Source organism: Equus caballus, chromosome 18 (assembly GCF_041296265.1).
Source record: "Equus caballus isolate H_3958 breed thoroughbred chromosome 18, TB-T2T, whole genome shotgun sequence".
Classification (NCBI taxonomy): Eukaryota; Metazoa; Chordata; class Mammalia; order Perissodactyla; family Equidae; genus Equus; species Equus caballus.
Genome location: NC_091701.1, coordinates 46,310,707 through 46,325,102, shown reverse-complemented (window position 1 = coordinate 46,325,102; position 14,396 = coordinate 46,310,707).

The following is a 14,396-nucleotide window of genomic DNA, read 5'->3' as shown; positions in this document are numbered from 1 at the left end:
GAAAGACAAGTCAAGTGATCATTGGAATTAAGGGGGTTTCAGATGAGTTTGACCCCGAGAGTTGGATGTCTTGAAACTGGTAAGACGAAAATGGAAAAAGGACATGATCCAAACCTTTAAAATAGTAATGATTATGGATAATGTAAACAAAAATTTCTTCACCAAATGGTAGGCAGCTTGAGCATCTGAGAAGAAATCATTTTATGATCAATAAAAATAAGGAATTCTTTCCACTTCCTCTCCTCCCAAACATTCTACATCTTAATTATCCAACATGGATGGGAAATGCGATGATTTAGACTGGACTGGTTTCAAAATAATTTAAGGTTTACCTTTAAGATTTGGAGATCCTGGAAGAACTGTATTTTAATTAATATTTAAATATGCAAAGCATAGCACAGTGACTGGCAAATAATGTGTTCAATAAATGTGGGAGATACAAATCCACAGCAAGAATGGGAGTGGAATCAGGGGAAAATGTGGAGAAAAAAGGAGAAAACAAAAAAGATTGAGAAAAAGAGAGAGAGAAGGAGCATGTGCAAATCAGCACTATACAGATAAATGGATCTTGTCTTAAATTTGCCTACCCTTTAGAATTATATAGAATAAACATTTCAAACTCTATCAGTAATGCCAACTTGTGGAACAAGGAGGTGAGATAGAGATCTTAGAAATAAACAAGCAGTAACAGGCTCGTGAACCAGACCTTAAACTGCTACTCTCCTTTGGTATTCATCTATCTAATGATTCTCTGTCCGGAATATTCTGAGATGAATAGAAGTAGAGGAAAAGCAAAATTATGCCAAACTCCTTAATAGGAAACAATTTGGCAGGTGATAGTGAGAGAGAGCCCAACTAACACGGAAACATGCAAAGCATCTCTAAGATCCCTGCTGATTTTTTGGTTAGGTATCTGAGCCAAGAATTTGAAAGGATGCTTGCATTTACGGCTGGTGAAGACTACAGAGAAAGCCTTTACTAAAGTGTGAGTTGGCTTTCCCCCAAACATTACATTACCCTTGAATGGAAAATTGATCGGATGACATATGGTGATAACATCTGCCACCCATGGATAAAGCCGTAGTGCCATGTGGGTGGTAATGGAAGCTGTAATAGTGAGGGTGGAGAATTTAATGACAGTATGTAACGTGGAGGAAAGTAACAGCAATCTGAAAGAAAGGAACAATTTGTGTAAATCTCTACGATGGGTACTACAGAACTATACATCCTGTTCTTCTGCAGTCATTTCAGAGGGAATGATAGAAATGAAAGATGCTTTGTCATTTCATTACCTCAAAGTTGATCTCAGCCATAACCCCCAGGGAGACATTTCTCCCAGACAGTATTGTGGGTAGGCACTTCTTCCTTATCAGTAAATAGATATTTATTACAAATAATAGCAAGAAATCATAGCAATTTAGGGCTATTTATATTAAAGACAAAATTGAGGGCAAACACATTACTTCTAAGAATTTCTGAAAAATATTATTTAAATGTGAATTTTCAGGAAGTAAAAGAAAACAAGTAGCAAAATAATTAATAATGTTTTATAAATGAAATATTTAAGTTCATTTGTTTTGTCCTACTCATACCGGAAGAAAATAAATGTATCTACAGCTGTGCATTGCAAACAGAAGAGTTTTATTTGCAAAACAGCAAAAAGAACAAGGAAAACCTTGCTATGGTTATACAATAATGTGAGGTTTGGCTGAAGTTTTCTATGGAATTCAAATATTTGAAACAACAGCAGGAGTTCAGACAGACTTGGGCAGTAAAAATTTTTCATGTGAATTTTCTGGGTCTCGAAATGGCCTTAAAAACTAAGAATTCTAATGTAATTTTTAGAAGTGTTCTTGATTAATTCAAAGGTAGTTCTACGTTTCCTTAAATTTCAAAGAATGGCTTTTGGTTTTCCTCTTTCCGAAAGTAAAAGAAAGCAGTGGCTGGTTTCCGGTGCAGCTCTCATTCTCAGCAGACTCCACGCTGACTCTGTAAAGAAGTCCACAGGGGACAATGGGAAGCCCGGGCCAATTTTTTCATCCAGTTTAAATTTTTCGTTCAGTTTAAGCCAGTCCAGTTTAAATCGAAACGTTTGCTTACCGCTCACACACACATATATAGTCCTTTCAGTTTTTCTCCCTATCTCCATTTGTGGGAACAAAAACAGCATCAAGATTTTAAGTTCTGATCTTGCCAAGGCAGATGCTGTGGGGTGCTTTATTATCATCGTTTTCTGATAAAGATCAATTTGCAGTTGTGAACTTATTTAAAGCAAAGGATTAAAAATAAACTCTTACACTTACAAAAGGGTAAAAATGAATAGGGTGTGTTTTATGATATTTTTCTCATCTAAGTGTTTGAAGCAAGTCGCAATTGATTGGTGAGAGGCGTATATAATCAGCCTTAAAATGTCTCTGCGTTGTACCTTGGTTTTGTGGATTTCAGGAAAAATTCTTTTGGATTAAGGCATATACACTCTCTTCAGGAGGAATAAAAGAAGTTACTATGTTTGAAGATCTGTCAAATAAAGCACTTGTACTAGAGAAATAGTGAGAAAAACAAGAATAAATGTTAATTGTTGTCTAGTTGTGAAGATGAAAACACAGCTTAAAATCGCAGCAAATCTACATGCCAAGTACTATTTCATACTTCAAGTTCTGAGGAGACACAAAAGTGTATATTTTTGGTAACCTGCATGAGAAGCATTTGACACCTAAACTAAAAACAAATTCCTGTCTCTCATCTCAGGCTTGCAGAACGAAAATCATGGAGCCTTTGGCCCAAGATCTATATTCTCATAAGGTAAATTACGGTACATTCTTTCACTTCTTATTAAAGATAATTTCAAACAGATACAAATTTAGGAGAATATATAAAATAACTCCAATGTACTCATTACCCAGCTTCAACAATGATCAAGTCATAACTGTTATTGTTTCATTCATACGCCCATCCACTTCTCATACTAAAGCATACTGTCAATGTAAATAAGGAGGTAAACTGTGGCAAGCTCAAATTACCAGAAATTGAGTTTATTTGGGAATAGCAGAGGAGTTATAATTCAGGAAATGCATGCTTTAGCAAGCTACAGGCTGGTGCATTGAGGCTTTGGAGTGGGATGTTATGGACAAGAAGTGCAAACAGGGAGAAGTCCAGTCAGAGTGCAAGCAGCAAGTTTATTGGCTTGAGGATGAGGAGAGATTCTTGGCAAATGTTCATTGATCAGGAGATGATTCTTGGTCTTCTATGTGTCAGGCATTCATGGGAAATCATTCTCTCAGTTCTCATGTTCCATTCTTCGGGCATGTGCATGAGATTCTCCATTTCATCTCCTCCGGTTCCATATTAGAGTGAAATCCTCTCACAATAGTATAGTGTAGGGGAGGAAAAATAATTTTCCCTTTACCCTTCTGAGTTCTTGGCTGAGACCCTTGTAAAAAAAGACAGATTAACAAAAGAAGAACAAACAGAAGTTTATTAACAAGTATCGCTCGTGTATACCTGAGAGATCCCAGGGAAAGAAAGGTGTGAGGAGGCGGTTCTGGGAAGGTTTCCAGGAAAAGCACAGTAAACAAGGGTAAGTCTTTGTGTGCAGATTTGTTGGTGCCTTCTCCATTGACAAGAGTTTCTTGTGATTTAATCATCCTCTCTTCCTGGTATGGAGGGGGAGACGTTCTAATAAATGGAAATTTCCTTTTTAAATGTAAATTTCCTTTATGAAAGGGTAGCTTCTACTGTTTTTAGAGCTTCTCCTGTGTCTGCTGTTTCTCAAAATAATCAGCCCAAAATAATCCCTATGCCAAAGAAGCATATTTTGAGCGGCGTATTCTGCTACCCTTCATTCTCAGCCTTTGAAACTTCCCCAAAAAGTTTCGTAGTCTAGAAGTTGAATTGGTGGATCGCCCCATAGCTCACCGAGCCAGTCTCTTCGTCCTGAGAGTAGGTCAGTTCAGTTAACCAGTTGTGTCTCATTTCAGAAGGTGGTGATGCAGGTGGGCTCCCAAAGTTGGGTTTATACGGTATGAGCAATCAGGTATTTAATAGGAGACATTTCTATGGAAACAAAAGAAAAACAAAAGTTAATAATTGTAGCCAACTATAAACCCAGTTTGAGTCCAGAGGGCACGCAGTCGAGATTTCTAGATGTTGGGTTCAAATCTTCTTTTGCTGTTTGAATGCCTCTGTGATGTCATCAGGTATTCTGGTGGACTTTCTGAGTGGGCCACACAGCAACAGGCATGAAGATTACCTATACATGAACTCTTGTGATTTCCCTTTATTTATATCAAGTTGTCTAATTTCAGCTTGCAGGGCTTTGAGAAAAGAGCAATTTTTGTTCTTAGTTATTCCAACACAGAAGGGTGGGAGAAAATTGGAAATGTTAGTTTGGAGAGTCACAACCAGATATTTGAGGAAACTAAGAGAATTTGGGATCCAGTCTGGCTTACTAGTAAGTAACAAAACCTCAAAGAAAATGCACAGCACTAGAATCTGATATCCACAAAAGTGTACAATAGTTTTCCAATGAAATATATTTTTTCTGTCTACAGTCATCCCCATTTCTATCAAACATAACCACAATAAGACTAATTTTTTTGCAAAATAGTCTCATTAAACTTGGCGTGACTAATTACACAAGTGCAACGAAAATAGTGATGACCATATAGGATTTTTTAGTGTCTGCTTTGCTGGAGTTTTTTATAAGTAATCTCAGATTGGACTTTTAAGAGCCTCTTGAGGGTAGGAAGCCAAGCCAAGGAGTCACCATCAGACTTCACCTATAATACCTATAGATTTGAGCGAATTTCTCTTTTCAAGATCCCCAAAATATCCTGAGGTTCCTGGGCCTGCCAAGAAGTGATCTTTCTTACTCACCTCTAAGGGTACCAGAAACTTGGACAGCAAGAGACTATGCAGTTTTTTTGAAGGGGGATTTATTGACTCAACCTAGTTCCTTAAAACTGTCTGGTCATATCTTATTCCACATGCATCACTCTCAAATATGACGTTCCAGTCAAAACCTTGGTAATATAACCAACACTTCCAATTGTGTGCTGTTACAAGGAGAACAGATTCTTATTGAACTAATGCAAATAACTATATAGTGTTATTATTTTTTTTTTAAGATTTTATTTTTTTCCTTTTTCTCCCCAAAGACCCCCAGTACATGGTTGTATATTCTTCGTTATGGGTCCCTCTAGTTGTGGCATGTGGGACGCTGCCTCAGTGTGGTTTGATGAGCAGTGCCATGTCTGCGCCCAGGATTCGAACCAACGAAACACTGGGCCACCTGCAGCGGAGCCTGCGAACTTAACCACTTGGCCACAGGGCCAGCCCCAACTATATAGTGTTATTTAACATGTGTCTCTGTTACTTGGATCTAGAGGTTTGATAACCTTCAGGCTTTTACTTCCTAGGTTATGTATGTACTTCTATCAGTATAAGGTTAGGTTGGTTTTTTCTATGTGATATTAGGTGTTCATAGTCATAACTTTGTTAAAAACAAGACAACAGGCCCAAAATGGAGTCACTTATGCTAAACCTCATGTCACGAAACCAAGGCTTAACTTACAGTTCAGCTCTTTCAGAAATGGAATCTTAAACCAGTCAATTAGGAATCTCCTAATTAGCACTAGTTAGGTAATCTGCCTAATAGACCCCTGCCATCCCCTGAAGGAATGTGACTTTGCCATAACCCGTCTGATTTTTTGTCTAGTATAACTTTCTTGTTCCTGTTCCCTTCTCCCTATAAAAGTCTTTCATTTTGTACTGCTCCCTTCTATCTGCTAACTTGGATGCTGGCTGATTCCTGAATTGTTAAATAAAGCCAATAAGATCTTTAAAATTTACTCAGTTGAATTTTGTTTTTTAACAACTTAATTCATTGCTTTATTAGAAACAGAAAATTAGTGACAATCTAATCCTATCATTCCTTGTACATTTATTAATTAGAATCGAGAGACTTACTTTCTTGAGTTTTTACTCTGAGTTAACAGTTCATATAGGAAAGGCAGGATAAATCTTATTTTTCACTTTATTGACCACTTTTCAAAATAATGAGATATAATAGGTTAAAGATTATATGTGTGCAATTTTGCCAGAATTTAACAAATTACTTAGAAGCTTCTGCCGTTTTGTACCACCACCAGAAGCCATGTTTAGAGTGTTTGTTTTGCCATATCCTTGCCAACAGAGTATTTTGTCAAACTTTTGAATTTTTGTCAATCAGACAGGTGATAAATGAAATACAGATTTTTTTTTTTTTTTTTTTTTTTGGTGAGGAAGATTAGCCCTGAGCTAACATCTGCTGCCAATCCTCCTCTTTTTGCTGAGGAAGACTGGCCCTAAGCCAACATGTGTGCCCATCTTCCTCTACTTTGTATGTGGGATGCCTGCCACAGCATGGCATGCCAAGCAGTGCCATGTCTGCACCTGGGATCTGAACCGGCAAGCCCTGGGCCGCCAAAGCGGAACGTGTGCACTTAACTGCTGCACCACCGGGCTGGCCCCTGAAATACAGAATTTTTGAATATAGAATTAATAATACATGATTAGATCTAGCATATCTTAGATATTTTCCTGAAAGAGTTGAGATATGTGCTGGAAATTTAAGTAGAATGGGATGGAAGATGCCTTTGGTTTCTGTGATAGAGTTTGGGAGATATGTTCAAAGGCAGAAATTGAAAGAAGCTAATTGTAAGAAATGGTAAGAGATAAGCTTAGCAAAATCTAAAGATCAAAATCTATTTCCTTTTAAAAATGGGGTTTTCTCCTTAAAGGAATATTACTCTCCTTAAAGAGAAGAAATGGAGAGGCGTGGATCTTGGCTTGCAGATGAAGGGGAATTTCTCCCGGGCTGTAGGAATAAGGGAGCAGAGGCAAAGGGAGCCAGGGCGGTTTCTGAACAGCTGAAGGTGTGGTTGGAGCCTCTTTGGACTCAGGCCATGGCTGCTGTTGCAACTGGGCAACAGGGTATAAATAAGTTAAGTCCTAGGTCATTGTCATTCTCCGGGACCTCTACCTGACATGGATCCCAGACTAACCTGTTGGTCCTCTTTGCTTCTGACCTACTCATTTGGCTCAAATAGCTGCAAAGAGAAACCTTTATCTTGCCTCTAACTTCTAGGCCTTTCCTTAGGGTTACCCAAATATCAGTGGTCATGTTGTATATGGGCATTTTAAGAGATCCTTAGTTCTACATCCCTTCCTTTGACCATGCCCTTCACTTCTACCGCGAAGGATCTGATCCAACGAACCTACTCACAGTTGTATAACAGACAACACTTCTCATTTTTCTTTCCTAATCATTCTGTCTGTGCCTCCTCTTCCAACCAAAATGGGATCTTGGATTGGAAATTCTGAGAGTTCCTCTGGAAAACCTGATTAAAATTTTTTTTCTTCAGCCTGCCAAGGTGCACATTTCATGAGCTTCCTAGATAATTGGGCCTGAGAAATAACTTTTTGGCATAGAGTAAGTTGGTCTTTGGCCAATACTGAATCTCCAGGAAAGATTGCTTAAAAAGGAAATTCCAAGATAGTTATAAAGTGGGAGTGGTCAGTAACCAAATAGGCATGTTTCCCTTTAAACGCCATTACTAGTATAGAAAAATATGCATTTGTCCACAGATGAAAACACTGTTATGTCATGGTTTACTCTTTTTTTAAGGAGAGAGAAAGAAAACCCCACTCCATTTTCATGAGATGTTGCCCAGTGTGTTCCATCCTCTACTTTAAATTCTGATGTGTGAAACAAACATTCATAGCCAGATATCTCCCTAGTTACCACACAGGTGCAGCTGCTGAACATAGCACTATTGCAACTAGTTTTGACACCAGCCGTTTGTGCTTGAAGAAATGTCTAATTTTTTGCTTCCCTCAGATGGTTTCACACTCCTGTAGCAAGCGGGGGCTTTTATTATAACACTCGTTTTGGGTCAGACTACAACCGTTTTTGGGAACCCACCAATACAAATGTTAATGATATGCAGATCTGGCCTTTCCTAAGATGGCATTGCATCAGCCAAACTTCATTTCCTGGGAGGTTGCTAAGACAATTCATAGATCTTGCCAAATTTCATTAATGTGCTGAGTAGACCCGACGTTATCATATGGGTGTTTATCAAGAGCCAAATCTCTGTACATACATATTGATCATCTTTTTGTGTGTTTTCCCTGACTATTAATTTCCATAGAAATAGAAAGTTTGGGGAATTGAAATGAGTATTCCCTTTTAACAATATCCATCACAATATTTTTACATAATTTCTCACATGAATGTCAAATAGCTTGCCATCCTTAAGAAATAGTCTCATGATTTAACCCAGACTGGTTTCTGTGTTGGTCATAGGTCCTCTGTTGTTATAGCTCATGATATCTACCTCTGTGAAAAGTAGATTTCTCTTCAAAAGTCAACAAACTAGACACTTCCATCTCAATGTCCCACTGCTGCATACCTGTCCTGTCTTATCACTTGCCATGGCTTTGTTTGTTTTCTTAAATTCTAAGTTCATCATAACTTTGTAATTATGCAAAACTCTGATTTCTCTGCATTCATGCATTTTATTTCCTCTGTTCTCTTCCATTAAAAAACCTGGCAAAGTTCCACTTGGCTGTAGAGCCTCAGACAAGACATTGCCTGGTCTGAAGCTTTTCCTGTTTCTTTCAGCGGTATTTGGGAGGTCTCTTTTCCCTCTGCCCCTACTGTCTTTTATACTACTCTCCGTTATAGAAATGATGTTATTGTCTGGCAATTGTTTGTCTCATGCCTTACTCGTGCAATATGGGTATATATGGCTTATTCTGCTTATACCCACCTCCCAATGCAGAAAAAAACAAACCTAATCATAAAAATAAAGTGCCTCCTTATAAGGAAATTAGGGGTTGGAATTATGTACACATTTTCTACAGAAATATGGATAGGCATCATCATATTTGTTACGGACTGAAAGTTTGGGTTCCCTCCCAAATTCATATGTTGTCATCCTGATCCCCAATGTGGTGGTTTTAGGAGGTGGGGCCTTTGGGAGGTGATTAGGTCATGAGAGTGGAGACCTCATGAATGATCTAAATTCCCTTATACTAGAGACCCCAGAGAGCTCGCCCATTCCTTTCACCATGTGAGGACACAGCAAGAAAATGGCCTTCTATAAACCAATCAGCAGGCCCTCACCAGACACTGAAGCTTCTTGTGCCTTGATCTTGACTTCCCAGCCTCCAGAACTATGAGAAATAAATTTCTTTTGTTTATAGGCCACTTGGTCTATGGTATTCTGTCATTAGCAGCCCAAATGGACTAAGACAATATCTATACTATAACATATACTAATCTTGAGGTAATATTTCAAAAATTATAGATCAAAAATATTATTGATGCAAACACTGGATATTCCAAATGGATAGGGTTAGCCAAAAATTCTACGACCAACTAAACAGGTAATGAAAATAAGCTAAAAGTAATTAAAATTTAAAAGTAATAAATAGCTTCAGATAAAAACCTCAGATAACTCAAGACATACTTATAACAAAATGTTCTTCACAAAAATTGAAAAAACTTCAAGTATGTCTTTGTGTTTATGTGCAGTAGATCTGCAAAATTGTCAAGGGTTTTGAGGTAAATAGAAATTTTTGAAGCTAAAAATCATTGAATGGATTTCTAAAGCTCTTAGGAAAAGGACAAACATTCCTAACACTGCCTGAGTGGTCCAGCACAATCTGGCTTTAACACGTCACGGTTTTCACGCCAGTCTCTCCGTAACTAGAGTGTCTCAGTCACTTAGAATTTCCTTTAATTCCTCCAAACTCCCTCGGCCTCATGGCTTTGCTCTCTGTCTATGACTGCTTTCTTTGAACTCCAACCCCTTTTCCATTTCATTCATTGATTCAATTCTTGCTTATACTTTAGAAAGCAGCTCAAATCTAACTTCTTCAGGGATGTTTCCTCTTACCCTGTGAGATTATGTCATGTTCCCCATTATAGTTTTGTTCATTCTAACATCATGTATTTGCACTTCCAAGTATGTATTAATATTTGTGTTTATATATTTGTGTGCTGACTCAGTTAATATCTCTCTCCCCAACTAGACTGAAAGCTCTGTGAGGTCAAGGGAAGTGCTCGATTTGCTCCTCATTCAATCCTCAATATCTAGTACAAAGTAATTAAAAGCATGGGCCCCACATACAGAGCTTTGATTCCTGTCCTGGCTGTATCATGTAAATCTCTCTAAACCTTAGTTTCTTCTTTTGTTTAATGGAATTAGTAATAATACCTTATTGTAGGGTAGTTTTTGTGTTTAAAGAGACAATATTTATATTTATAACATTTGTACATGTGTCTATGTGGTACAATGCACATAACAATTATAAATAAACTCTAGATATTTCAGAAATAAATATTGGCTGAAAGAATAGATAAGAAAATGTTGATATAGATTTTTCAGTACATATCAGTAGCCCGCTGATTTTAATTTATAAATATTTAATTTTAGGAACCCTTAGCAACTCAGTTTTGAGTTTGTAATCTGACCCTTGGGTGTATGTGAAAGGGAAAGCCCATGGAAGTTTCTGTCATTCTCCCATCAGATGGGAGGAAACAGTTTAGCGTCACTTAGCCCTGGAAGCTCCTGGAGGGCAGGGACTTTTGTTCATCATCAGGTCCCCATTGTGTAGCATTGTGCCAGATGTGTGAAAAGGTGTTCCAAAATATAATTAAATAAATAACACTACTCTATGTCAATTTACATGGGGGTCTAAGACCAAATATATAGTTTTATTCCTATCAGTTTATCTCAATTTATAGGAAACAGGGAACTTGTTCAATGAGGGTAGGTAGGTGAAAGGGGTTATTATATTGACTACTTCAATAAAGTAACACAAATCCTTGCTAGGCTTTGAAATCATGGAACAGAGTCTAAATGCTTACATTTTTTTTTCTGTCAAAGTTCACAGAAAGGCAGAACCTAGTAAACTTCATGAACCAGATACAATAAGCAGCAAACTGAATTTAAGGTATATATTAAATATAATACTGTAGTCTGAATGAAATTTTCTTTTTCCAGAAGTGAGAATAAATACACTTAATAGAAAGAATTTAATAACAGAAATGAACACTTAATAACCAAGTAGTATCTGGTGAATATTAAGAGCTCCATAAATACTCATTGAGGAGAGGAACAGAATGTATTTCTTTTGACCTCTCTTTTAAGTGCTTGGGTCTTGATGTTACAGCAGTAGTGAACAGTAAAACAGCTTGAGCAAGTACAGCCTTAAATAGTAAAACAGCTTGAGCACTACAATTTGCACAGTACCCAAGGTAAAAGCAGACGTGTTTAGCACAGAAAGCAGAGATGAAAGTTGCCACCTACTAACTTCTTCTGGAGACATGTAGACAAGCCCACCTAGGGGAAAAAAGGAAGAAAGAAAAAAAAAAAAAGAAAGAATATGTCTGGTATTAGAAGAGCAAGCCTGGCAAATAGAGATTAACCAATTCCCACCTAGCTGGGATTTTTTTTTTCTTATTACTTTTAAAGGGCAGAGAAATTTTGAGAAATAAAGAACTGGATTTTTTTTAAAAGATTTTATTTTTTTCCTTTTTCTCCCCAAAGCCCCCCAGTACTTAGTTGTATATTCTTCATTGTGGGTCCTTCTAGTTGTGGCATGTGGGACGCTGCCTCAGCATGGTTTGATGAGCAGTGCCATGTCGGTGCCCAGGATCCGAACCAACGAAGCACTGGGCTGCCTGCAGCGGAGCGCGTGGACTAAACCACTCGGCCACGGGGCCAGCCCCAAGAACTGAATTTTATGTATATAAAATCATGTACGTTTATACGCATACACCAAGCACACACATTTGCTTCTATGCTAAGTCAAGGTCAGTGGTGTTTTCTGTTTAGTAATATGACTGATAAAGAAACCACTTCTGATAAAGGTAATACAGTGAATCAATATAGCATTCCTTGCATACAATATCCTCCTGGGGAAACTTAAAAAGATGTGTGTGTGTGTGTGTGTGTGTTTACTAGTGAGAAGGGATAGGAGATTTCTTGCTTTGTTCCTTCACTTTCTGGATAGGCGCAAACAAAGCTGTGAGGCTTGACCAGTCTAGACAATAAAAAGCTTTGTCCGAGCCGGCCCTGATGGCCTAGTGATTAAAGTTCAGAACTCACTGCTTTGGCAGCCTGGGTTTGCTTCCTGGTCATGGAACCACACCACCCGTCTGTCAGTTGCCATGCTGTGGCAGTGGCTCACATAGAAGAATTAGAATGACTTACAACTAGGATATAAAACCATGTACTAGGCTTGAGAAAAAAAAACAAAGAGGAAGATTGGCAATGGATGTTAGTCCAGGGCAAAACTTTCTCTGCAAAAAAAAAAAAATGCTTTGTCAAAGAAAAACAACCTCTTCCTATTATTACTCAAGCTCATGTGGAAAGCGTATGGAGGGTGAGCTATCAGAGTATCATCTCATTATTTTCTTGCAAAATCAGAACAGTGTATTCCATGAGCACATGGTGAATATCAACAGAAACTGAAATGGCATATTCATAACCCAGCAAGACTTATTTCATGACATCATTAGTTTGCCAGGTAGAAAAGGATAAAAGAGAGAGAAAAAAAGAAACAAGCATCAGAGGAAGACAAAAATTGTAAGGATGTCTGGTGCTTAAAGTCAATGGATCAAACATGGTTTACCCATAAATGTGCAGTTCAATAAAGTATGTTTAAGTATTTTACACAGTCAAAGATGTATTATTTACTCATCTACTTTATTGATGTAAGGAATCATGGATTACACTTCTGGAAAAGGGAAAGATCATTTAAATAAATAGAAAACAAACTCCTGGTGCTTTTACAAACCACGAGGTGTAAAAGCATGATCTCGTTTAATTCCAATGATGCTTCAAGGTAGATATCATGACTTCCAATTTACAGGTGGGAAAATGAGATCAGATAAGTTAAATAAATTGCCTGAACTAACTCAGTAAGGAATCTGAAGACAGAAACACCTGGCTTTCAAGAATATATCACTAACATCTTTGAAAAACCTTGAAATCTATAGTCTCTTGCCAATAAAAGACATACATGCAATATTTTGCACACAATGCCTGTCCATGGATGCTCCCAGCCCCATCCAAAGTCAGATAAGAAACCTGTGCAATATCAGCCTTCCACATCAAACAAGTCATCATTTTTCTTGCTCAGAATTGAAAACTTAGAGGTAAACACAAATTTTTGTATTGAGTACTTAGATAAAAGTGGCTTACTATTACATATATATTTTTTTAATATAAACAATTCAAAGAGAAATGTTAAAATGGTTTAAGATTTGGTGATGTCATATACGTTAATATAAAACATGAGAAAAATACATTAAGGCTCATATCTTTTTGAACATATTAGGATCTCAAGCATATAGTATCAAGCATATTGATGAAATGGAACTCGTTAATAAATAATAGAATACTGTTCTGCCATTTAAGTGACTGCATATTCACAGTAAGAAATGTATTTAAGGACATGGAAAGAATTCATAATATGTACCTTATGAACCAGCCTTTTAGTGTTGTGTGTATATGTGTGTGTATGTGTGTAGAAAGAATTCCAGAAAAATATATCAAAATGTTCATAATTTTATTTGTGGAAGCAGGGTCATGTGATGTAGGGTTTTTTCTCTTTTCTTTTGCTTATTTGCATTTTTAAATTTCTTTATAGTAAATACGCACTATACACAATTACTTAATAGGTTAGCCTATATAGACATTTTCAAACTTCTTTATAGTAAATATGTGCTACATTCAGTTACCTAATAGGTTAGTGTAGTACATCATTGCTCAAATGTCAAAACTTCACGAACATTAAAAACTCTTTGGTTAAAGCCCAAAATTACTTTTATAACTTGGAATCATTTTCAACACACAGATATTCCACCAATTTAGGTTGGGGGGAAAATGAGAGTTCCCTGCCAGGAAGGAGAAGGCACTTTTCCTGCTCGTGTATTCTGTTAGAAAAACATTCATCCTGACTCGAGAGTGGAGTGACATCTAGTGAACTGTTTCTGCAGACAATTACCGGGTTGTCTCCTCTATGGCTCCCTCTCCTGCCTCTTTCCTTTCAGTACACAGTCCTCTATATCTGTTCTCTTATAAAGCATGCATGTTTCCCCAATGTAGAGAAGGAAATATTTGAGTCATGCATACAGATAAGAAGAGTCTTCATTTTGTGCACCTTGGGAAGAGAGAACTGTTCAGTTTGCTGTGTAAATAATACACACCTTTTTCTCTGGAAAACAATGGTAGAGCTTCAGACTTTGGATTATGACTCATCTAGCTTGTTATTAACTACGAGTATTTGTTAGTAGTTAATAAGACGACTTCATTTTTGCTGAGGCTTGGGACAGGCAG